This window comes from Podarcis cretensis (genome assembly GCF_951804945.1).
Source record: "Podarcis cretensis genome assembly, chromosome: 4".
Taxonomy (NCBI): domain Eukaryota; kingdom Metazoa; phylum Chordata; class Lepidosauria; order Squamata; family Lacertidae; genus Podarcis; species Podarcis cretensis.
In genome coordinates, this window is record NC_137173.1 from 69,519,808 (window position 1) to 69,542,893 (window position 23,086).

General features: G+C 40.9%; 1 protein-coding gene across 1 annotated transcript in view; it reads left to right on the top strand.

Moving 5' to 3' along the window:
- The window catches only part of MID1 (midline 1), a 277,703-nt gene that overhangs the window by 64,055 nt on the left and 190,562 nt on the right, over positions 1–23,086 (top strand). Inside the window, exon 3 of the mRNA XM_079972692.1 lies at positions 5,562–5,865. The gene's annotated coding sequence lies outside the window, so the exon portion shown is untranslated. The remainder of the gene's footprint in view (positions 1–5,561; positions 5,866–23,086) is intronic.

A 23,086-nucleotide genomic window follows, 5' to 3' on the forward strand; every position in this document is an offset into this window, starting at 1 on the left:
CCATTAACTTCACAAATAACCAACTCCTATTCCTTATAGTCCATCTTCCCTTCTGATGGAAAATATGATTGCAGTTCTTGAAAAGTTGAAATTGCCTTTTCCCTTTCTGGAAATAATCAGAAGCCTCAAGTATGACATATATCTTGACTAGGATTCTTTAGGATTTGAGGTCCGCCCCATGGAAACCAAGAAAAAAAATATTGAAGCTCAAATATCCTTTGGGAACAAACCATGAAGCATTTGAACAACATATAATTACACATCATAGCTTGTTCTATCACCAGTCTTTTATTCTTCTTTTTTCGTGGCAAAAGTTAAACAGGATACTCTGCTGAAAGTATAGGAAACACAGACTAAAATTCAGCTCTGGATTATGTTTCTGAAGGTCATTGATCTTTGTACTACCTAATTTCAAAGAAGGTTCCTTATGATTCAGTTGTTGTTGGGGATGGGAGCAGTATCTGGAACTCCCCTAGAGTCTAAATCAAGACCTCCAGTTGTATCTCCCAAAGGAAGACAAGTGTCTGGAGAGAATATTGCAGTGACCATGGGACCTGCTAATAGTCCACTTTAAAGGATTAATCAGTGGTGCTAACGTTTGTTCTTCTTCAAATTCACTCCAATATAACCTATTGCTGATTAAGGCTTTAGAATAGTTAACTATACACGTATACACTTGGATTTCTAAATTTCCTGGGGTATAATATTTTCCTTTACTGGTGAAGATCTGCTTTCTGCTTTCCTCTACTGTTCAAGCAAAATGTGTAGTGGAAGGAAGAGGTGGCTGTGTACCCTTAGCTTTATTAAGGCCAGTTCTGCTATCAAACTAACCCTTCCTTGTTTCTGCTTCAGATTTTCTCAGGATACCTTACCCAACTTTCCATGGGTATTGTCTGTTCTCAAAGCCTGAGGCATATGGTGCTGACAGTAAAATGTTTGCATACAAGCATAAACCTGTTCAGGTCACGAAGCCCAATCTACTCTGATTAAAAGGAAGTAATTTTATTTAATCCTTTGCTTTTTGTGCATGAAATAAGGAGGTGTTAAAAAAATGGGATTAGAAATGAAACTTTTATGTAGGAATAGATATGACTGCCTGAAGTGTTCCCTGTTTCTTGAACTGAGTTCCCACCGGTAGTGCTTTCATTTTTATTGGCAAGCTCAAGTATAGTCCTTTATACTTAAGATTACCAGCAACTCAAGCATAGATCTCCACAAAAATAATTCTAGTGGGGGCAAGCTCTATGACCTGTAACTGCAGGTTGTTGACTTGCCTATTTGCAGTCTTTCTAAAACTGAACCCCACACACCATTACACGGTGCTGAAGAAAAGTCATGAGAAACTGTGGCGATTTACCGTATTTTATGGGATCATACTTTTCAGAACTAACTTATTCCAAATCAGGAGTGCCAACTTGGCCCCACGACCGTGGGTGCCTGGAACCGAAATTTGAGAGGGCCTGGCCCCTTCATGGGGAATTTTTTGGGTCCTCGGACACCCAGGATCCCATTGTGTTGGCACCTATGTTACAAATTGCTTTATTTGCCCATTTAATAATAACAGAGTAAGGCAACACTGAACAGAAATACTGTCTTATGGATTGTAGAGATCGGCTTTGCTTCTGGTCACAAGACAAACAATAAAATTTGATGTGCATGATGCACGCAGCAACTGGTAGGAAAGTTTTCTTGTCTTGGTGTTGCTTGATCCTGCTAATTGCTTGACTTACAAGACAACACTGTCTTTCACATAGCGTTGGTATGTTGGATATTAGATGTTGTCTTTGCATGCTGTCACAGAATGTTTTATGATGGCTTTAATTGTGCAACTGTATTATGCACATCACTTGTACTGCTCAGATCATTTACATTGAGATTAAGTCTACGGGATGAGCAGTGGACACAGGTTGCCTGAGGATAGATTGGCCTGATTTGTTCTCTTTCTTTCTTTCTTTCTTTCTTTCTTTCTTTCTTTCTTTCTTTCTTGCCATAGATGAATAACCATTGTATCCTTGTCCAACTAATTCAGTGGTTCTCATAGGGTGTGGTGCGCCACACTGGTGCGGCAAGAGAGGATGGGAAGTGTGGTGGGAAGATTCAAGAACAATATTATATTTTGGGAATGAGTCATGTTCTTAAGTAGCTGCATTGTTTCAGACTTTCTTGATCATTTTCTAAAGTAGTTGTGTTCTGTGTTCATTTGGACTTGTTTTGGCAAGGCCACATGATCAAAATGGATCTGGATACCCAAATTCCACCTCGTGGAATCATAGAATTGCAAAGTTGGAAAGGACCTTGAGGATCATCTAGTCCAACCTCCTGCAGCTTCCCCATACGGGGATTGAACCTGCAGCCTTGGCATTACCAGAAAGGATTGTTCCTCCCTCCAGAAAGTAATGAGAAGTGGGGAAATGAGGAGGCTCCCATTACACAAAGAAGGCTTTGTACACTGGTGTTCAGTTGCATGTTGCATATGTCCATCATCTCCGGTAACTAATGCAAAGGGGATGTGTGTGTGTGTGTGTGTGTGTGTGTGTGTGTGTGATTGATGGTGATGAAGGGCTCAAAACTTGATGGGAAGGCACTGGACCATTTCACAGTTCAGATGACATCATTGGGGACACAACTGGGCCTAGACTGCATCTGATTCAGGTTGGGTTGCCTTCAGAATAATTAAATCAGGGCATCTGCTGGATACCTGAAATCAATTAATTCTCCCAAGTACCCATTGTCGACAGGATGTGTCTGGTCTGCCCGTCACCATTAATGAGTGCAGAAACAATGCCTTCCACCCTTCTTGATCAAACAAGCAGTCAATTTGTGTGTGTGTGTGTGTGTGTGTGTGTGTGTGTGTATAACAGCTAAAAATGCTAGTTGTAGATGGCCTGAAATCAGACTCCTTTCTGCTCCAGTTCATAGACAGAAAGACTGGGGATTTTTTATTCTATAAATAAATAAGTCTACGGGCTAATTTGTTAAGGTTCCCCACATTCTTGTTTGATGGTGGGATGTGGCAGAAATAAAATCTCTGAATGTGACATTATCTGAGAGACGTTCCAGCCCATTTGGGAGAACTTGTTTATTGTATGTGATAGATGTTATAAAGAAATTTAACTCAGTGAACCTTCTAACTAAGGACTTCTGACAGAGTGAAGTATGTGGTTTTAGGACTGGACCCGTCATTTAATTAACAACAATGAGGAACGAACACTGAGAAGACTGTGTGTGCATGCATGAAGTTAAAAAACAAAGGTTTATCTGGTGTCCGCCTCCTTTTTTTTAATGCACTATCTAATCTTTCTGTTAGCATTTCCGTTCTGTCTGTGGCTTCTTTTGGCATGGTATTCCATCACTGCCTTGTTGTTCTGATTAGGAAGCTTTTCTCTATCTAATCTAAACTGACTCTTCTTTAATGCAGAGTAATGTGTTTGTGCAGATAATGCATTCCCTGGTCAAGCTTCAACTTCCTCTTCTATTGTTTCCTTCATCATATATATATATATATATATATATATATATATATGGCATTGATTATTTATTTATTTTTAGGGGGGGGGGTATTTCAGAAGCTTAGCCTTGTCTCCTCCTGCACCGTGAAAGCCAAATATTAATATCTTTGAGGAAGAGGAAATGATAGCTAAGTATAGCATCCATGAAAATGTACTAAAGATAGTGTTTGGGTGAAGTACATCATAAAGCGTTGATATTGAGATTTGATATATTCCCACTTGAGAAGAGAACAGAAGCAGTAAGAGAGAAACTTCTGCACAGAGAGGCATCGCTGGTCCTTTTAGGTCACCACATGTCAGAACATGTCTCTGTCACTGGTGCATCTCCTGAGTCATGGGCTAATGCTGCAGTAGAAAAAGAGGCTGACCTCTGGGCACTCTCAACTTTCCCCCCAAGATGTTCCCATCAACATACCTCCTCCAGCTGTTCTCTCATTGCCAGCATTTCACCCACTATTCTGTTTCCTTTGAGTGTACAATTGTTGTTCTCTCCTACAGAGCAGATGGACAACTGAAGCCTGCAGATAGGGACTTGCCTGGGGCAAGGCTTGAATCAATCTTTCACTAATCTAAGTCACCAAAATATCCATGGGGGGAGGGGGGAGGAGAAGGGGTAGATGGAGGACAAGAGTAGGGCACACACTACAGCAGGGGTCAGCAAACTTTTTCAGCAGTGGGCCAGTCCCCTGTCCCTCGGACCTTGTGGGCGGGCGGACTATATTTTGAAAACACACACACACCAAAAAAAAATCCTATTCCCCACAAATAACCCAGAGAAGCATTTTAAATAAAAGGACACATTCTACTCATGTAAAAACACGCTGATTCCCAGACCGTCTGCGGGCCAGATTTAGAAGGCAATTGGGCCGGATCCGGTCCCAGAGCCTTAGTTTGCCTACCCAAGCACTACAGCAGTCGCATGGAAGGCACTTTAAATGGTTGAATGCTACATCTGGTGAAATATTAATCTGCTGACATATTCATGTACAATAGCTTCCTACATGGATTGGGCAATTTCTCTACACATTATGGTGGACTTCAGTTTTTGCAGAAATTCACCCAAGTTTTACACTGAGGACGCGGGTGGCGCTAAGGGGACGCGGGTGGCGCTGTGGGTTAAAGCCTCAGCGCCTAGGGCTTGCCGATCGAAAGGTCGGCGGTTCGAATCCCTGCGGCGGGGTGCGCTCCCGCTGCTCGGTCCCAGCGCCTGCCAACCTAGCAGTTCGAAAGCACCCCCGGGTGCAAGTAGATAAATAGGGACCGCTTACCAGCGGGAAGGTAAACGGTGTTTCCGTGTGCAGCTCTGGCTTGCCAGAGCAGCGATGTCACGCTGGCCACGTGACCCGGAAGTGTCTCCGGACAGCGCTGGCCCCTGGCCTCTCAAGTGAGATGGGCGCACAACCCCAGAGTCTGTCAAGACTGGCCCGTACGGGCAGGGGTACCTTTACCTTTACCTTTACTTCAGGGTGTAATACAATGATACAATGTGCTGAAACCCCCACATTGTAGCTGCAGTTCATACGCCAGACTTCTGGTTGGCTGTAAGTTAAAAAAGCAAGGTTTAAAAATGGGGGGTGGGACCAAAATAGCAGAGGAAGGATTGGAGTGGGGGAAGGTGGTGCAGGGTGTGGTCTTAACACTTACAAGGGCGTTTAATTACACATAACCCAAAAGAAAATTAGTTTTGAAGTTTTTTTTTTTATAAGAGCATTCTTTTTTTTGTAGTGGCTGCTTTATCTCAGAATGTCATCTCCCCTACTAACTGAAAACTATTTATTGAAAGAGGCACATTTGTTTAATTTCTGTAGGTAATCAATAGTAGTTTTACTCATCAAGGAGACCCATTGAAATCAATGGACTTACTTGATTTCAGTGGGTCTACTCTAATGTTTAATGTAATGCAGTAATATGCATCACCCTAAGGCACGCTTTCAAAGTTTTACCCATTTTGTAGTGGCTTCCAAGCAAATTGCATTTTATTAACTCATTTGGCATTTCTTGAGTTAACTGAAAATAGTTTTAAGTTACCTATTCTTCTCTGTCTTCTTCCAGGAATGCAATTTACAGTTATGTATATAAGGAAACCTGTAGGACTTAAATCAGCCCGGCTGGTGTTTAAGCTGCCTAGAGAGACAAGCAAGCAGGCAAGCCCACACCCTGCAAAGTGGGAGTGATTGCTAGGCTGGACAGAGCACAGCTTCCTGAATCAAACTGACTACAAAACCGTTCAGCTGGTCCTAAGAGAAACAACACAGACCAGGAACACACACACACACACAAGAACCCCTATCAAGTTTTTACAACAGAACTTCTGGAAAATAGAATCAACTAGCACAAAAGAATAATGGAGGAAGAGGTAAGATATTTGAGCTTTGTGTAGTATCTTTATTTTCAAAGTAGAGGAGGGAAATATCAGATTGTCTAGTTCTTTACAGCTGTGATTTTTGATTTTTTTAAAAATAAAAAATCTCCTAAAATGGCTTGTGTGGGTGTTATAAATATAGCCAGACAGTTTATAGTGGTTGTGCTCAGCACCAGCTGTGTGGGCAATCAGTTGTTCTGGCTTATCCGACACCCCCTGAGCTTCTAATTATGCTGCACTTTCTTTTCCAAAGAGAAAACAAACTTTCTTATCTTAAATGTGGAATCTGAAGGGAGGGGGGAGGGGAGGAGGAGAAGATGTGAAATTGCCGGACAAAAACAATGATTTGCACATTGCATCTTTCAGTTTGGAATTCCAAGGGAATTTTCCTTAAATCTGGAGAAAAGTAAAAATCCCAGTCTTGGAGAACACGCATTGGTGTCCTTTTTCTGCTGCACAGCATTTCCTAGTACTTGCATGCAGAAAAAACAAGTAGCAACTGACTGACTGATGTGTCTGGAGAGTTGTGAGTGAAAGGGATTCTTAAACTGTTTTCTTTTGAAACAGCCGTATTCTAGAGCACCAAGTGGCATACAAAAAAACTATTCCAAAACAGGTGCAGGGCTCTTAATAGTGTGTTACAGTTTTTTTTTCTCTCTAAGAATTAATTATAAGCCTTGAAGAACCACATTACCTATATTGTAGGCTTTGATTTCATGAAGTGCTGAGAAAAGAAAATACAGTGTTAATATTCCTGAAAAGTAGTATCTGTTAAGCAGTTGGTAGTATTAGTGTTGTCACAATGTTCCCTTTCTTACCGCTAAGTATTTTGCTATCTATGGATGCCTATATAATAACTAGGCAATAGAACTGGGAGCTTCATGATATCTGTGGAGTTTAAAATAAAAATTCAGAATAAAGGACAAAAGCAACTTAAATGTATTTATTAATCTAAGTCACACTCATAAATATCTATCTATCTATCTAGCATTAATAAACTGCTGCAATTCAGAATGAATTAATTAATGTATTTTCTTTTAAGAGTTTCTGCAGAGGAGCGGTGTGACTTAGCTATCTTCGGAAATGAAATGAAATTTCATTTCTGGCTATCATTTATGTCAATGTCCCTCCCTCCCCCATTGATGTGCATTCATAGGCATTGCACAAATAAATGAAACTTTTGTCTAGGGCAGTATATGAAAGTAATATTGGGATTACACGCAAAGCTGATGGATTGCTGACCACCAAATATAATAACTATGCTCAGTAATGTGTTTCTGATTTCAACCTCTTTGTTTGTATAATGCCATTTATTACAATGGAATTTGTCTGCAGTAAAAAATCTGGAACCTGAGAACTGGAAGTTTCCTAACTGTAAATGTACTTCATGCATTTCTGGGTCGGTTTTTATTGTGCTCCAAAATGATTAATGTAAAATGTTTAATTTATGTAAGACATTTTTATACAATCCTTCATCAATGATTCCATGGCAGTGCACAACAGTGCAAGTACCTTTCCAATGAAATTGACACCAAATACAATAAAATAATCCAAACCCATATTAAACAATCCAATTTGTATTAGTGGCTAAAGAGAAATGTTGATAAATCATGCTTTGTTAGACTAATTGGAAGCCAGCGTGGACATATTCACCTGGAATGGAGTATCTTCAACATCTTAAGGATCTTGGCTTCACAGGCTTCACAGGAAACATGAGCATGACCTCACAACATGCCATAACCACTCGTGGTTGTATCCAATGATGTCTTTGCGTTAGTGGAAAGCAGTTCTATTTGTGGAAGGTGATACCCTACTGAGGGTTGGGGAGTCTCTAGAACAGGGGTAGGCAACCTAAGGCCCAGGTGCCAGATACGGCCCAATTGCCTTTTAAATTCGGCCCGTGGACAGTCCAGGAATCAGTATGTAGAATCATGAGTAGAATCATGAGTAGAATGTGTGCTTTTATTTAAAATGCATCTCTAGGTTATTTGTGGGACATAGGAATTTGTTTATCCCCCCCCCCCCAAATAAAATACAGTCCGGCCCCCCATGGCTGAAAAAGGTTGCTGACTCCTGCTCTAGAACATGGCACAGAAGGCTACAGTAGCTAGGGTGTGCTGCGTGGACAGTGTTAGGTATACCCCTTTGTCTCAGTACAATGGTAGAAAACCTGTGGTTCTCTAGATGTTATTGGATTACAACTCCAAGCATCCCTGTCCACAGGATTGTGTGTAGTTGCAGTGGAGTCTGCTGGTGGCTTTGGACTGGTGAACAAACTGAAGTGTAATTCAGACAAGACAAGCAGTGCATATATTTAACAGAATTTGTATACTCCTTAATTGTAAAAACCTCTAATCAAATGGTGATTCTGAATGAGGTATTCATCCTTTTTCTGCACTCCTCCTGAAGAAACAAGGATGGAAATGGGGGTTTCTTAACTTCCAAGACCTGGATGCTCAGTTATAATGGCAGTGGCCGCAAGCTGATTTTTTTTATGAATCATCTTCTACTCAAAATGTATCCTGTCCTTAAAGAAAACCCAGACTTAGTCTTAGTTTGATGCAATGGGCCTTGTGTGGAGCCTCTGAAAATTGTCTGGAAGCTTCAGCTGAATTAGCACACAGCTGGGATGGTAATGATGGAAGCTGCCTGTTCAGGCCTTATAACACCAGCGCTTTCTCAGCTTCACCAATTACTAGTTTTCTTCTAGGCTCAGGTCAGTGTGCTTGCTCTCACACTTTTAAATCCTGAAACAATTCGGGACCAGAATATCCTAGGAACTGCATTCCTCCATAGGTACCTGTGTGGGAATTCAGTTACCCTACAAGGGCACTCCTTTGGGTACCACTAGGTCTTATGGAATGCAAGTAAGTAGCCAGGAAAGAGCCTCTTCTGTTGTGGCATCCAGGAACCTTGCATAGCTTCTGTGTAAATATTTATTGACTCTTCCTGCTGTCTGATTTTAGGCAGGCAGAAAAAAATCATTTTATTTAGACAGACGTTTCATTATGTATCTGTTGCTATTCATTTTAACAGCCTTTGTCAAAACCGGTTGCTTTATTGTTATAGTTCATTTTTAAGATGTGCTTTATTGCGTGCGGTATCCTTTAGAATTTATTTCTTGTATATATTTTAATGAAGGTGGGATATTAATGAAATTATAGTAGGAATAATGCTTTGCCATTTATGTACAAAGGCATATCTAGAAGTACCTTTGGTCATTCTGGTGCAATGTCTGACAAATGTTTAGCCACTAGGTGTCTTAAGTGTGCTAGAAATTAAGATTATTGAAAAAACAGTAATGATTTCAGTGGGTTTTTATTGTTTTATTGGTTTTTTTTTTGAACTATAGTTATTTTCTCCAGTTCCTACATCTATATAGGACAGAAACTTTGCACTCTTTTGTGAGTTGTTCAAAATGGCAAGATCTGATACACTTTCTCCTTTCTCATTTTTTGCAATAATGTGCAAAAGATGTTTTTCCTTTTTTTAAAAAAAATAATATATATTACTTTTAAACCTTACAAAAAGAAGAAGAAAAAGAAAAGAAAAAAAAGCAAAAGCAAAAGAAAGAAAAAACAATACATTACAATATACACAACGCAACATTAACACATTAAACTAAACAAAACAGAACAAAAACAGTTTAAATACATACATCATACCATTTCAATGTCTTATCCTTCACTCCCTTGTTTCCTCGACCTCCTCTCACCTCCCTTTTTGTATTCCAATTCTATTAATTGTTTCAGCAATTCCTTTCCATCTTTCTCTATTTTCTGTCTTATAATTATCTTGACTTATTTTAACCTTATTTTCCATTAATACTGTAATACTTATTTATGCTTAACTCCTTATAACATTTCTACTAAAGCCATATAATTTCATTCCAACATTTTTCTAACACTCATTAATTTTACAATATTTCTATAAATAAACTTTAAACTTTTTCCAATCTTCTTCCACCGTCTCTTCTCCCTGGTCTCGGATTCTGCCAGTCTTTTCCGTCAATTCCATATAGTCCATCAACCTGGTGATCTTCTGTCCGAGGCTCTTAACTCTTTTCCAAGTCCCTTCTGCATGTCTTCTTCATATTTATACATGCACTTTACTTTGTCTTCTGCTGATCTTGTTCTTAATTTCCTTCCTTTCATGCTGAAGAGTAGATCTCGGGGAAGCTCCGACCTAGCAATGTTTTTATTCCTTCTCGACAGGTCAGCCAAATCTCCGTAGTTAAAACTAAAATCCAAAAGATATTTCAGGACGTGATTCAAAATTCCTCCAAATCTGAAGGTCCCCACAACTCCAATCTCCTCCTGACCCAGGTCCAGGTCCCAAAGGTCAGTAAATCCCTGCATGAGGGGATCTATCCAACTTTCTTTCTCCAGTCCAAGCAGGGCTCCAATCCTCAAAATCTGACTTTCTCTGAATTCACTCATAGAAGGCAACAACTTATAATCATCAAATTGCCTCTGTAAAACTGGGGCTCTCTCCCTCTCCACTTGTATTACTTTAGGTTCAGCAACAACAACTTTCTCCCTCGTGTTCTCCACAGTTTGCCATATCAAAATAGATTCCTGTGTCGATTCCTGAATAGTTTCTGTAGAGATATTCACTTCTTGTCCAAAATTAGTCACTTTTTGACCCAAATTGTCATTTTTAATAGTCATCACATCCATCTTCTTGTGGAGCTGTTCCAATGAATCACTTATCTTACAAAATGCAGTCACTAAGGCTTCTTCTGTCGACATTCTTAAACAATCCAAGGTCAATCCCTAGTTCTCACAATTTTTTATCTTGCAGCTGTAAATTCCCCCCAGATCAACTCCTGTAACAGCTTCAAAGGCTCCCTCTAGAGGGAAACAATTTCTATTTGTATCAATCCTTTTAGGCACAGTTCGAGCAATAAAATTTGTTTCAATTTTCAGTTACTTTTACTACTTTTTAAACGCAGAAGGAGACAATGGAAACAATGTATTTCTCTTATTTAACTAGCTGTCAACAAAAATGAACTTTCCCAAAACGTGGGTCTTGCTAGCAGCCCGTTTCCAGGTTCAGAGCGGTGGTAATTTGACTTTCTTCCCTCTCTCCTGCAGGCTTACGCGATCCAAAATTTCCCCCCTCTTCTCCTGCTTCCAAGGGGGGTTTAATGATTTTAGCCGATGGAAGTTTAATCCTTTACAGAGGACTTTCCAAGACTTTAGCTTACAAGCTCTTTGCTTCAATCTATTTACAAAAGGGGAAGGCGGACTTCCTGTTTAGAGCCTCCCCGTTTCGGTGCCAAATTAAGACGTTTAAGAATCCAATTTTCCGTTCTACTCACGGGTAGTTGTTTAGAATCAAATTGTCCACAGGAAAAAGTCAGCGCTCTCCGGCAACAGCAATGCGGCTTCACTCTGTGAAAAAAGCAATCAATTCGAAGCACCGCGCCGCTCACCCCACGTCGCTCCGGATTCCCGAAACCGGGTCTCCCCGCGAGTAGGGGAGGTGCAAAAGATGCCAGCCGAATCCCACGTTCACAGGCTTCTCCCGCCTGTGATTTTAATGGGTCTCCGCCTTCGCCGTGGCGGCCAGACCCTAATTTCCACGGAGTGAATTCCTCTTGATCAGAGGAATTCCGCCATTGCCGGAGGCGCCAACCTGGAAGTCTCCGAAAGATGGAGTTTTTCCAGCTCTGGAGTTTGGGCATCTCCCTTCATGGAATGTGTGCCTTCCTCTCTTGTAGCTTACACTGTACTGGTGAAACAATGAAGTGTGAATTACTTGTTGCTTCCTCTTTTGCAAGTTCCTGTGAGTCCCTTTAACTGTTAGCTGCAGTTCTCTGGGTTTAAGACTATAGAGTCATAAGAAAACACCTATATCTGACCAGGGGTATGAGAATGGCTGCTTACCTGGTCCAGAGGTGGGCAGAGGTTGTGGCCCAGTGCGGCAGCCCCTCACACCCCCAGGGGGAGAAAATGACTTTGCCATGGCAGCTGGCCATTGGGGCACCTCCCTGACTGGTTGCCCTCCTGAAGTTTGAATGTGCCCTATCAGGGGCAAGCTGATGGGCGGAGCCTGGGTGGTAAAGTAATAGATGATTTAAAAAATAATTATTTGTATACTGCTTATAAGCCAAAATATGTGCATCTAAGGCATGCAATAGGGACGCAGGTGGCGCTGTGGGTTAAACCACAGAGCCTAGGACTTGCTGATCAGAAGGTTGGCGGTTCGAATCCCCGTGATGGGGTGAGCTCCGTTGCTCGGTCCCTGCTCCTGCCAACCTAGCAGTTCAGAAGCATGTCAAAGTGCAAGTAGATAAATAGGTACCGCTCCGGCAGGAAGGTAAACGGTGCTTCCGTGTGCTGCTCTGGTTCGCCAGAAGCGGCTTAGTCATGCTAGCCACATGACCCGGAAGCTGTACACCGGCTCCCTCAGCCAGTAAAGCGAGATGAGTGCCGCAACCCCAGAGTCGGTCATGACTGGACCTTTACCTTTACTTAAGGCATGCAATATCCATACAATATTGATAAATGAAGATGATAATTGTGATTTTAATGAGAAATAATGTGGCGGGCCCATACAGAGAGCCATATTTTATGTTGTGCTTTAGGGAGACCGGATACTGTAATGTACCTTAATACCAGCATTTTCCTGACCACTTTGCCTAAAGCGGCAGCTGTAGAAAAAAACAATATAACAGCCTGATCTGTCTCAGAAGGAATTAAGGTCACAAGATTATTATTATTATATTCATTCTGAGGAAGGCAACTAGCCATAATACAGAGTATTATGGGAATGCAGTTTCTTAAACTGTGCTAACTCTATAGCTTTCCTCCATAAGCCTTGGGGTAATAATATATTTTAAAATAAGATTCATCTAAGTACTAAAACATTAATATTTCTGAATAGTTCTGATAGAAAGGCAGCTTTCAACTTGCAATATAATCTGTGGAGCAGAATTAAAATCTAGTTTTATAAATTGATTTCTGATCACAAGGCATTTGGTTCTCTGATTTCCGACTTAATCTTTGTGAAATATGAAATGCAGCGTTATTGTTGAAAGCTGCCCTAGCAAAAAGAAAATGAAGCATTCTGGTGCCATGTCCCAACAGACCTCCTGAGTTCATGTAGGCACTTGAGGCACCGTCTTTATAGTTGTCTAAACATGAGGCAAGGCTGAAGGGAGAGAAAATCTCTTTGATATGACAGACTGAGCTTTAACATATGACTGGTTGGGATTTTTTGTTTATGTGCCAGGCTGTGAACCTCTATACTTTGTAGCTATTGCTCTTTAAGGGAAAGCTGCAGTTAGCTAATTTTATACTCTGAACAGAATGAGTATTGCAGGGGGCACTTTTTAGATGGAAATACAGTTGTACCTAGGGACGCAGGTGGCGCTGTGGGTTAAAGCCTCAGCGCCTAGGGCTTGCCGATCGAAAGGTCGGCGATTCGAATCCCTGCGGCGGGGTGCGCTCCCGCTGCTCGGTCCCAGTGCCTGCCAACCTAGCAGTTCGAAAGCACCTCCGGGTGCAAGTAGATAAATAGGGACCGCTTACCAGCGGGAAGGTAAACGGTGTTTCCGTGTGCGGCTCTGGCTCTGGCTCTGGCCAGAGCAGCGATGTCACGCTGGCCACGTGACCCGGAAGTGTCTCCGGACAGCGCTGGCCCCTGGCCTCTTGAGTGAGATGGGCGCACAACCCCAGAGTCTGTCAAGGCTGGCCCGTACGGGCAGGGGTACCTTTACCTTTACCTTTACAGTCGTACCTTGGATCCCGAACGCCCTGGAACTCGGACATTTTGGCTCCCGAATGCCACAAACCCGGAGGTTATTGTTCTGGTTTGCAAACGTTCTTTTGGAACCCAAACGTCCGACGGGGCTTCCGCGGCTTCTGATTGGCAGCAGAAGCTTCCTGCAACCAATCAGAAGCCACAATTTGGTTTTTTGAATGTTTTGGAAGTTGAACAGACTTCCGGAACGGATTCTGTTTGACTTCCAAGGTACAACTGTTCTTAAAATCATAGAATCTTAGAGTTGGAAAGGACCCCAAGGGTCATCTAGTCCAAGCCCCTGCAATGCAGGAATCACTTCTGTCATTTCAAAATTTAGTAAGCCAGCCCTGGGGACCTCCTGCTCATTCTGCAAAGTAGGGATCTGTGCTTCCAGTTCACAATCCTGCCCAGACAGCAACGCTGGAGACTTGATCTGTTCTCAGCACTGCTAGTACTAATTTTGCCCTTTTATGCACTTGTCACTTTACTATAATTCAGCAAGGCAATGCCTTTGTTCTTGTTTATTTTTGTACCACACCCTTCCTCCATTGAGCTAAGGATGGTGTACTTGACTTTATTCTCACAACAATCCTGTAAGGTAGGTTATGCCCATATGGATGGCATAAACCAGAGGTAACTACTGTATAGATTTCAGTAGAATGTGCTTAACTCTCCTTTTGCAATCAATAGAACTTAAAATTCTGGCTAGGCACACTATTCTTGCTACAGGATGCAGGAAAAGAAATCTCAGGAGGAAGGACTGTAAAACAGAGTGGTATTAAATCTAGAGTAGGGATGGGTAAATCTCATAAACCTCATTTCTCTGTTTTCCATCTTGTCCAAACTTAAATTCAGTTCTCCACACCAGTTTGCGAATTCTTTTTTTAAAGAGTCCTCATGAAAATACATTAGCATTTTAGTGCAGTTTTCTCCTATTGTACACACTTTTCTGTGAAATTTTGCCTAAAATAATGTACTCATTTCTGCAAATCAGTTTTCTCTGATATACCATAATATGTTTTATATGTTGTATTCACTAATATATGTGTGTTTGTGCACACTTTATGCCAAGTATATGCTTTCATGTACACATTACTTGGTTGGAAAACTGCATTGCAAAATTTGGAGAAATGCAGGTTTCAAAGGATGAGTGTGTCACTTCTCAAACTGTTCTAGGAAGTGTGAATTAGGTCTATTCACTTTTAATGGGGAACTGAACCAAATTTCCTCCCCATTCCTAATCTAGGGTTGTATTCAACCTAAAAGCTGATATTTGTAGACAAACATATTGCTGCCCTTCTTAATAGCATTTTTCAAACACTGGGGCATGATTTACAATGTGGTAGCAAGATACAGCGATCAGTACTCATATCTTCCCTACTTCCCACTTTATGCTTTTTTAAGGTAGCAGGTAGCAGCTTTGAAATTACTTCCTCGTTGTATAATGTCATGGTTCGATTTTCTGTTAGGACACCATTTATGCACCAGATAATTGTAATTTTTTCACTTGATATTGAATAATGCCACATAGCAGTTTGAAATGTTCTGTCTCTTGCCAGAGTTATGCAGCTGCGCTTAAAACTCTGCTGGCCAACTCAGTATATAATATGTTTTGCTTCTGAAACGCTGCCATATTACCTCCATTAGCACAGTGGTTGGTTTGCAAACATCTGTTTGCTCTTATTTTGCCTATGCTTCTTCAGATCTGTTTCTACATGACGTAAATCAGTGGCATTTGACTGGGATGTGTGATTTGTTTGTTAAATAAAATGTTAAGAAACCGAGCGAAATAGCTACCCTGGAGCAATGACATGAATAGACACATACAGGGGGAAAGATGCTGATTGTGTGTGATGTCTTTCATGAGATAGTCACGTGATTATCCATTTAGAAATAATTATTGGCCTCAGAAAACCCAGACCTAACCAGAGAAAGGATAAACAAAATCAAGGAAGTGGAATATATATATATATATATACATATATGTGTATGCATGCTTGGATGCAAAAGATTTTTGTTCATGGAATATCTTCTCAGAATATCTTGTCAGAAGCTGCACTGCATAGTCATTGCCAACTCTGCAGGATGGCTGGAAGTAAACCCAGTTGTGTTGGAGGTGATGTAGTGTTCCCAGACTAACTCCCAGCACACAGCAGACAGAATTTTGGGAGGAGCTTGCTGCAAACATTGGTCAAGAGACAGAAGAAAGGATACAATGGTACCTCGGGTTACAGACGCTTCAGGTTACAGACTCCGCTAACACGGAAGTAGTACCTCGGGTTAAGAACTTTGCTTCAGGATGAGAACAGAAATCGCGTGGTGGTGGTGCAGCAGCAGCAGCAGGAGGCCCCATTAGCTAAAGTAGTACCTCAGGTTAAGAACAGTTTTAGGTTAAGAACAGACCTCCAGAATGAATTAAGTTCTTAACCCAAGGTACATCTGTATTTTTGTGGCCCAATGGACATCTGGTTAGGTAAAACATCTGGAATTCTATAGGGAGTTTTGATCCCTTAGTTCCACATCTTTGCTGGGAGCAGTCTGTTAAGATCTCGTTGTTGGTTTCTGCTCTCTTCACTGTGCAGCGAAGTGCTTGTCACGAGGCAATGTTTACATTCCACAGTCAGAGTTGCTGTTGGGTTTTCCCACAGGAAAGGAGACTGGATGTGACGTACACTGGTTTCCTGTTTTTCACTGTTCTCTCCGTGCTTCAGAGGGAGAGGATGCTTTCTCTGCTCCGGCAGAGGCAAGATGTTTTTCTGTAATCTACCAGCTTTGAAGTGTAAATAAAGTAATATAGAGTATGTGGCACGTACTCCTCATCATTCCGCTGTGCACGGGCTTCTGCAAAATCAACATTCCTATGGGTAAGAGATTCTAGCTGTTCGGAGGATGATTCCAAAACTGTGGGTGTGTATATGAGATACTATACAGGTCCAATCAAAGTTATCCCTCCATTCACTTTAATGGGCCTCAGTTTTGTTGATTTTTAAAAAAATTCTCCATGCATAAACTATGCACACTGCAAGGTTCTAAATGGACGCAACTTGTTTTATATATCAACATTCTTACTGTTCCAATAACTAATGAAGGATGATAAATTGTGTGCAGTTTCCTCTTACGTAGCTGGCCACTTTTGCCGTTATGGAGGTCATTTATGTATGTTCAATTCTGCATGAAGTTCAATTTTTTTCTAGCACTTTGCATACACACACACACACACACACACACACACACACAATCTTAGCTACTTGACCTTAATATAATATTAAATGTCTACCTCATATCTATCTATCTGATTGCAAAGGCTAAAAGAAAGTGAGTTATGTAAGCTAGAGATCGCTTCAATTGAAATGGAAAGCAAAAATTATGTGCTATGGGATATAACCATCATGAATGATAATAATGGGCATCAACATGTGTCCTGCATTTCCAATAAATAGAGTCATATCTGCTGATAATTTTCCTGAGATTGACTAGGGTGATTTGCCATCTGGTCATTATTTTCAGAAACTTTTCTTTTAAGTTTGAATACAAGAGAACGGTGTTATTACGTTTCAATATCTATTCCCATTATACATATGTCAAAGGTTTGCCAGTATTTTAACCATATAGTTTTGCTTACTCTGCCTTGCCTTCTGTGTCCTGGGAGGCCATATAGACTTTTAAATTTACTTCAAAAACAGAAAACAACAGCTTTTCCTCCAGATTTTGTCAATTCCCTTGTTTAAAAGTAGAATTTTTCAATTAAGGGTCACATGCTTGGATCTTAAAATCAATTTCCTTACGTTTCCTGCCCCCTTCTCCCACTGTGAAAATCCTTGAAACTGCCACCCCATGACTCTGCAGGACATAGGCGGCTGCTGCTGAACAAAGAATAATGGGGCATGGAGAGGGGCTGCTGGCCTAAAGAAAGAATGTCCCCAGAATTGATGTGGCTTATTTAGTTGGTCTCCACATCACATCCCACATGGTTCAAGATAGCCCCTCCCACTCTTGGAGGGACACAGGTAACTGGTGGTGGTGGAGAAACATTCCTTCTGTAAGCTTCCTTAGTTTTCATTTTCAACCCAAAGTAGCGTATCCTCCTGCATGCATGCTTAATCAAAACTCAGAAAATCAAGCTCTACTTAACAATATCTATATACTGATATTGATTAGCTTTCCATTTAAATTTTCCCAGTAGTGCTGTCTATACATTCCAGAAGCAACTGAAGAGAGAGTGTTGACAGATCTGTTGCAGTGAATTTGGGGAATGGCAAGATGTGGGAGGTATCTTCATTGTATGAATTAAGAACAAGTGTTTGAATTGTCCTTTATTTCAGCCCATAAATTAAGGCATGATTCACATAGTAGTCACTCTAGTTTGATGGTAACGTAATCCCCTTTGAAAAAATCCAAGAATTTATTCTTGATCTGTGTTGCCATCTGTCTATAGTTATTTTTACTTCTAGCTTTAAACTATAAAACAGGAGAGTATTAATTCAGATTCGTGGATGATTTGTTTCTTGCATCAAATAAAATAATACATTTAGAGCGATAATGGAAATGTTCAGAGGAAATAATATTAGCAATAATTGTGCATCTATTGAAAAATAATAACGATAAACATTAGTACTATTCATTATATGGCATGCTGATCCTAAAATCCTGGCAAGGCTGAGATGGGCGTTTGTAAGTAGTTCTGTAACTCATCTCAACGGGAGAATTAAAACAGAATTTAGGAAGTCAGCTGCATAACTGTAGCACAAGGTCAGTCTCGAGTAAGTAACAGGTCCAGGTCAAAACTGAGGAGTAAGCCTAAAGGAAACTGGAAATTGGAAGCAGTAGGCAGACAAGGAAGTTGGAAGATTGGGAAGGAAGCAGGTGGCAAGAAGAGCCATGGGTGGGTGGGAAGGTTAACAAAAAGAGACTTTTCAACTTCCAGGATATGCTTTAGTCCAGGCAAAATGCCAGCTATAACCTGGAAGCACTTATAGAACCAAACAGGCTAGAACCAAACAGCCACCAAGGAGCCATGTTTGTGGCCAGAAAGAATTCCCCCTTTTCTCTCTTGACTTTATACTTCATTCGCTCTTGATATAAAGTGTGTTAATACCAAACAGAGACTAGGAAGCACCTGATTCAAACCCTCATGCTGGTGATAAAATGAACTAGTCAAATATAATTTGGTTGAAAGGTATGGGTATGAAAATGCATCCATGAATAGTTTGTGCAACGCAAAAACACATATCCACCATAAAATATAACTTTAAACAAGAAGGAGAATGGAGAAGAGAAGCATTGTCTGCTGACTATATCTGGAATGTGCGAGATGATGGCTGCGTGACAATAAAACAATGAATAAAATTTGTTTTGGGGCTTAGGATAAAGCACTGACTTGATACAATCAACAAATCTATACTTGACATGTCCCCTGTGGTCCTGCCACAGCACTGAGTCATTAATTACTGTGGTTTGTGTGGATCAATGTCCATTCTTTGCAGGGTATCCATTATATGTACTTGCTTTAGGGACCAATGTTATGGTCCTGTATGATTCAGGATAAAAATTAGTCAGTGAACCAAGATCAGGGTAGGTGGGGGGAAGGACGAAAAATAGCAGCAGAGAACCATGAAAAAAGGAAATGGGATTGATTTGATTTTTTTTATACTTTCCATTACCTCACATTTGTGAGTCAGTATTTCTGAGGTCAGTCAGTAACTTTAGAAGTTGAGTTAGAGCAAACTTTGTGAATAGGTTTTCTCTTTCTTTGTTAAGACGGTTGCAAAGTTCCATTGTATGTGAACTTTCTTTTTGTCCTTCAGAAACAAACCCACACAAGATCAAATCTGAGAAGCTGATTTGTTACGTCAGGTGCTTTCAGACTTTTTGCCTTCATGGGACTTATCCCACATTGATTTGTCTGCCAATGAACTCTGGTCAGTTCATGTGGAAAGTTGGCCAGCTTGTCCTGAAAATGTACTGTGGGATATACTTGACACTTCCCCAAAGTTGCTGAATGGCGGTGAAGTGCAAACTATTCGCCAGGGAAACTGCAGTTACTGATTTTCTTTTTGGGTTACTCTTATAAGTTTATCTGGACTTCTCATAGCACAGCCATCCCCAGAAGACCTCCTGTGGCATTTTTCAGGATGGGTTTGACCTTCCAGAGAGGCTTTTCAGGGGGCTGAAGTGGGGAGAAGGGGGTGGAAAACTTTCTTTCTTTTTTTTTAAATATAATTTTTATTAACAGGCCAATCAAATCACATTATTTCCAAATCACATTAGTTCCAAATTATACAGCCAGATTTTTAAATTTTTGTTGGGGGTACCCATACTTCAAGCTCTGAACAGGGGTCCAAGCATCTCTTATATTGCTGCTTTAATTACCGTATTTTTTGCTCTATAAGACTCACTTTTTCCCTCCTAAAAAGTAAGGGGAAATGTGTGTGCGTCTTATGGAGTGAATGCAGGTTGTGCAGCTATCCCAGAAGCCAGAACAGCAAGAGGGATTGCTGCTTTCACTGCGCAGCGATCCCTCTTGCTGTTCTGGCTTCTGAGATTCAGAATATTTTTTTTCTTGTTTTCCTCCTCCAAAAACTAGGTGCGTCTTGTGGTCTGGTGCGTCTTATAGAGCGAAAAATATGATAAACAGTTCTATCCAGTTCTGTCCAGATAGTCTCTTTATTACTTTCTTCATCTTCTTGTTGTTATCATATATTCCTTTCTTTGCGATCTCTGATAATCTTCACAAGCGGGTTGAAAACAAACATCCTCTGTGTGGGTTTTACACTCTTCAAAAATCATATCACATAGGGACAGACGCCATTTCCACACCTCCATAAAGAACTTTCCCTCAGTCTGTCCGTTAATTTTCCCAGGCTTGCCAAGCATATCTCAGAGGGCTCTGCCAGGTCTAGATCACATTCCAATCATCCTTCACATTCCGATGACCCTGGACCTCCTCCCCCTGTCCTTCTTAGGCAAGCCTGTCTTAGCGAGACGCCATTTAAAACTGTGTCATAAAACTTTCCTCCGTTCTCCGATGTTTACCAATCCTCTCTTTAATCAATAATTCACTGCACACAGTTCTTAAATTCCTGCTTGTGATTAATAAAATGCAACGATTCTTCTCTCTGGGGTGGAGGGTTATTAATACTCACATAAGGCAAAAAAAGAAAAGTTTTTTCCTCCACCCCCTTTCCGTTTCATTCCAAACATGCCAGTCTCTTAATGGTGATTCATCACTTGATTTATTTGTCCCGCCCGTTGCTCCGCTCACAGAGATCCATTAATCAGCAGTCTTAACTCCCGATCTTCGCTTGATGTATGTGCTTTAGCTTCTTTCCAATTATATATTTCCAATTATATATTTTGAGCTAAAGCGAACCAGTGCACTGATTGGAGACAGCGTCAGGAAGAGCCGACTTCACCCTAGGGCTTGTGCCAAGTGTCCGCACCCCCTTCTTTCGAATCCGGGGGTGAATTATGGACACCGCTGGCAAGGCAGTCCCCCCCATCTCCTTGGGGCGGCCGAGAAGGCTGCATACTTCCCATAGCAGCCTCTTAACTACCTCGTGTGGGTCGGAGAGATGTTATTGTCGGCCATCTTCCAATGCGCCACCTGGTGGCCCCCCCAGAAAACTTTTCTTCTGCAAACATCCCTAACACAACCTATCTTAGGATCCAAGCCTATGTATTTGGTAGTGGGCATCCTTGAACACAGTAATGCACGTTGCTGACACTGACACGACAATCCTGTAAAAGGGTTCATATAAGCACATATTTGGGCTGGCAATTCCACGTATTTGTAATGTAAACAAGCTTTTTCAGTTGGCATGAAATGAGCATTGACATCAATCATACACGTTCTGGTCATTTTTCTCTTCTGGCCGGGAAGAGAAATGCCACAAGGACCTCTTCCTGTTGCACCCAGCTATGTCAGGTGCACTAAGCAGGTAAGCCTGCCGCTGAAGAGTAGACATATGCCTAGGAATGCCAGGATTGTTAAAGTAACTAGTGGGACAGGAAGAAGATGAACTAGGTGGCTCAAATATTAAGCTGATAAGAACAGATTAAATAACATAGATGTTTTCACCTTCAGACTCTTTTTGTTAGAGCATGGTGCTGATAACGCCAAGGTTGCAGGTTCAATTCTCATATGGGTCAGCTGCATATTCCTGCATTGCAGGGGGTTGGACTAGATGATCCTCAGGGTCCCATCCAACTCTGTAATTCTATGATGCTATTATTTTAGCCATCTAAATGTCTGAGGAAGATCCTGGTTGACTGCAAGGGCATATAACAGAACTCTCTGGCTCTGCTAATAAGCACAAAACTCAACATTCTATTGACAGGATTCTTTGCTAAAATATCTTGATACTGCTCTGTTACTGCTTTTCATTCATAGTGCTATTGCTACAGAGTGATAACCAATGTGCGCCACGTTTTCCACATCTGAAGTTTGAATAATATGGTACGTCAGATATTGCTATGTTGTAACTGCTGGCAAATACCCACTTTTTAATGCCAAGCAGCTCTTTAGATCTCTGTTGACTTGGTTGATGTAGGTTCTTTCACGACTTTCTACAATATCAAGCTCATTCCTATAAAAAATGAAAGTTTAATTAAAGCTCTGCATCTAAAATTATTTTGTAAAGATTAAATCAGACCGTAATTCGTAAATGACAGTAATTACAGAGAGCTGCAGTTCCATATGTCTGTTCAAAGCCATCTTTTATCAAGTTGCCTGGAGACTTTTTTTTAGTACTTGGGCAAGCTAAAGACCCAAGTAAGTTTGGAAGAAGACTTTTTACCAAGTATGATTTAGTAATATTCCTATATCAGAACCATATCTACAATTCATAATGTTTATATTTAAGACAGATATAAAATAAAGCGGGTTAATTCAAAAATCTTGTCCATCAACCTTGGGTGGCAGATAAAGCTATCTTTTAGTTGATCACAATCCTGTTAGTTTTTGTAAATATCTTGGCTGGAGTATTTGTTTCTGTGAAACAGCAAATTAAATGCCGTGTGTTTATACTGTTCTTAGATTTTTGTAAGCTTCCTTGAAGCTCCCTTGGGCCTGAAAGTGCAAGGCGTTGGGTATTGTAACAAAGTAAAATGAATAATGTAAGCCCTTTCCCTCATAACTGGAAATTATGTACAGCGAATAGATGCAGTTGCAGTGAGAGTGTATCCGGTGTCAGCCTACACACATGTATGACTTGATGCCACCTGCTTTTCTCTGCACCCTAGATTGCAAATATAGAGCCTAGGGGGCAACATGCACAGATTCTGTACAAAACAGAACCAATGAATGCATAAGGGTTAGGGGAGCAGGAACAGTTGGTTTGATCCTGCTTCTTTGTACATAATTTTCAAACACATAAAGTGATCATGATAAATGAAGTTCTTCCAGGACAGTGAAGAAAAGACAGAAAGATATGAGCCTCTCTCTGCCCCGAGCAATCAGTGGGGA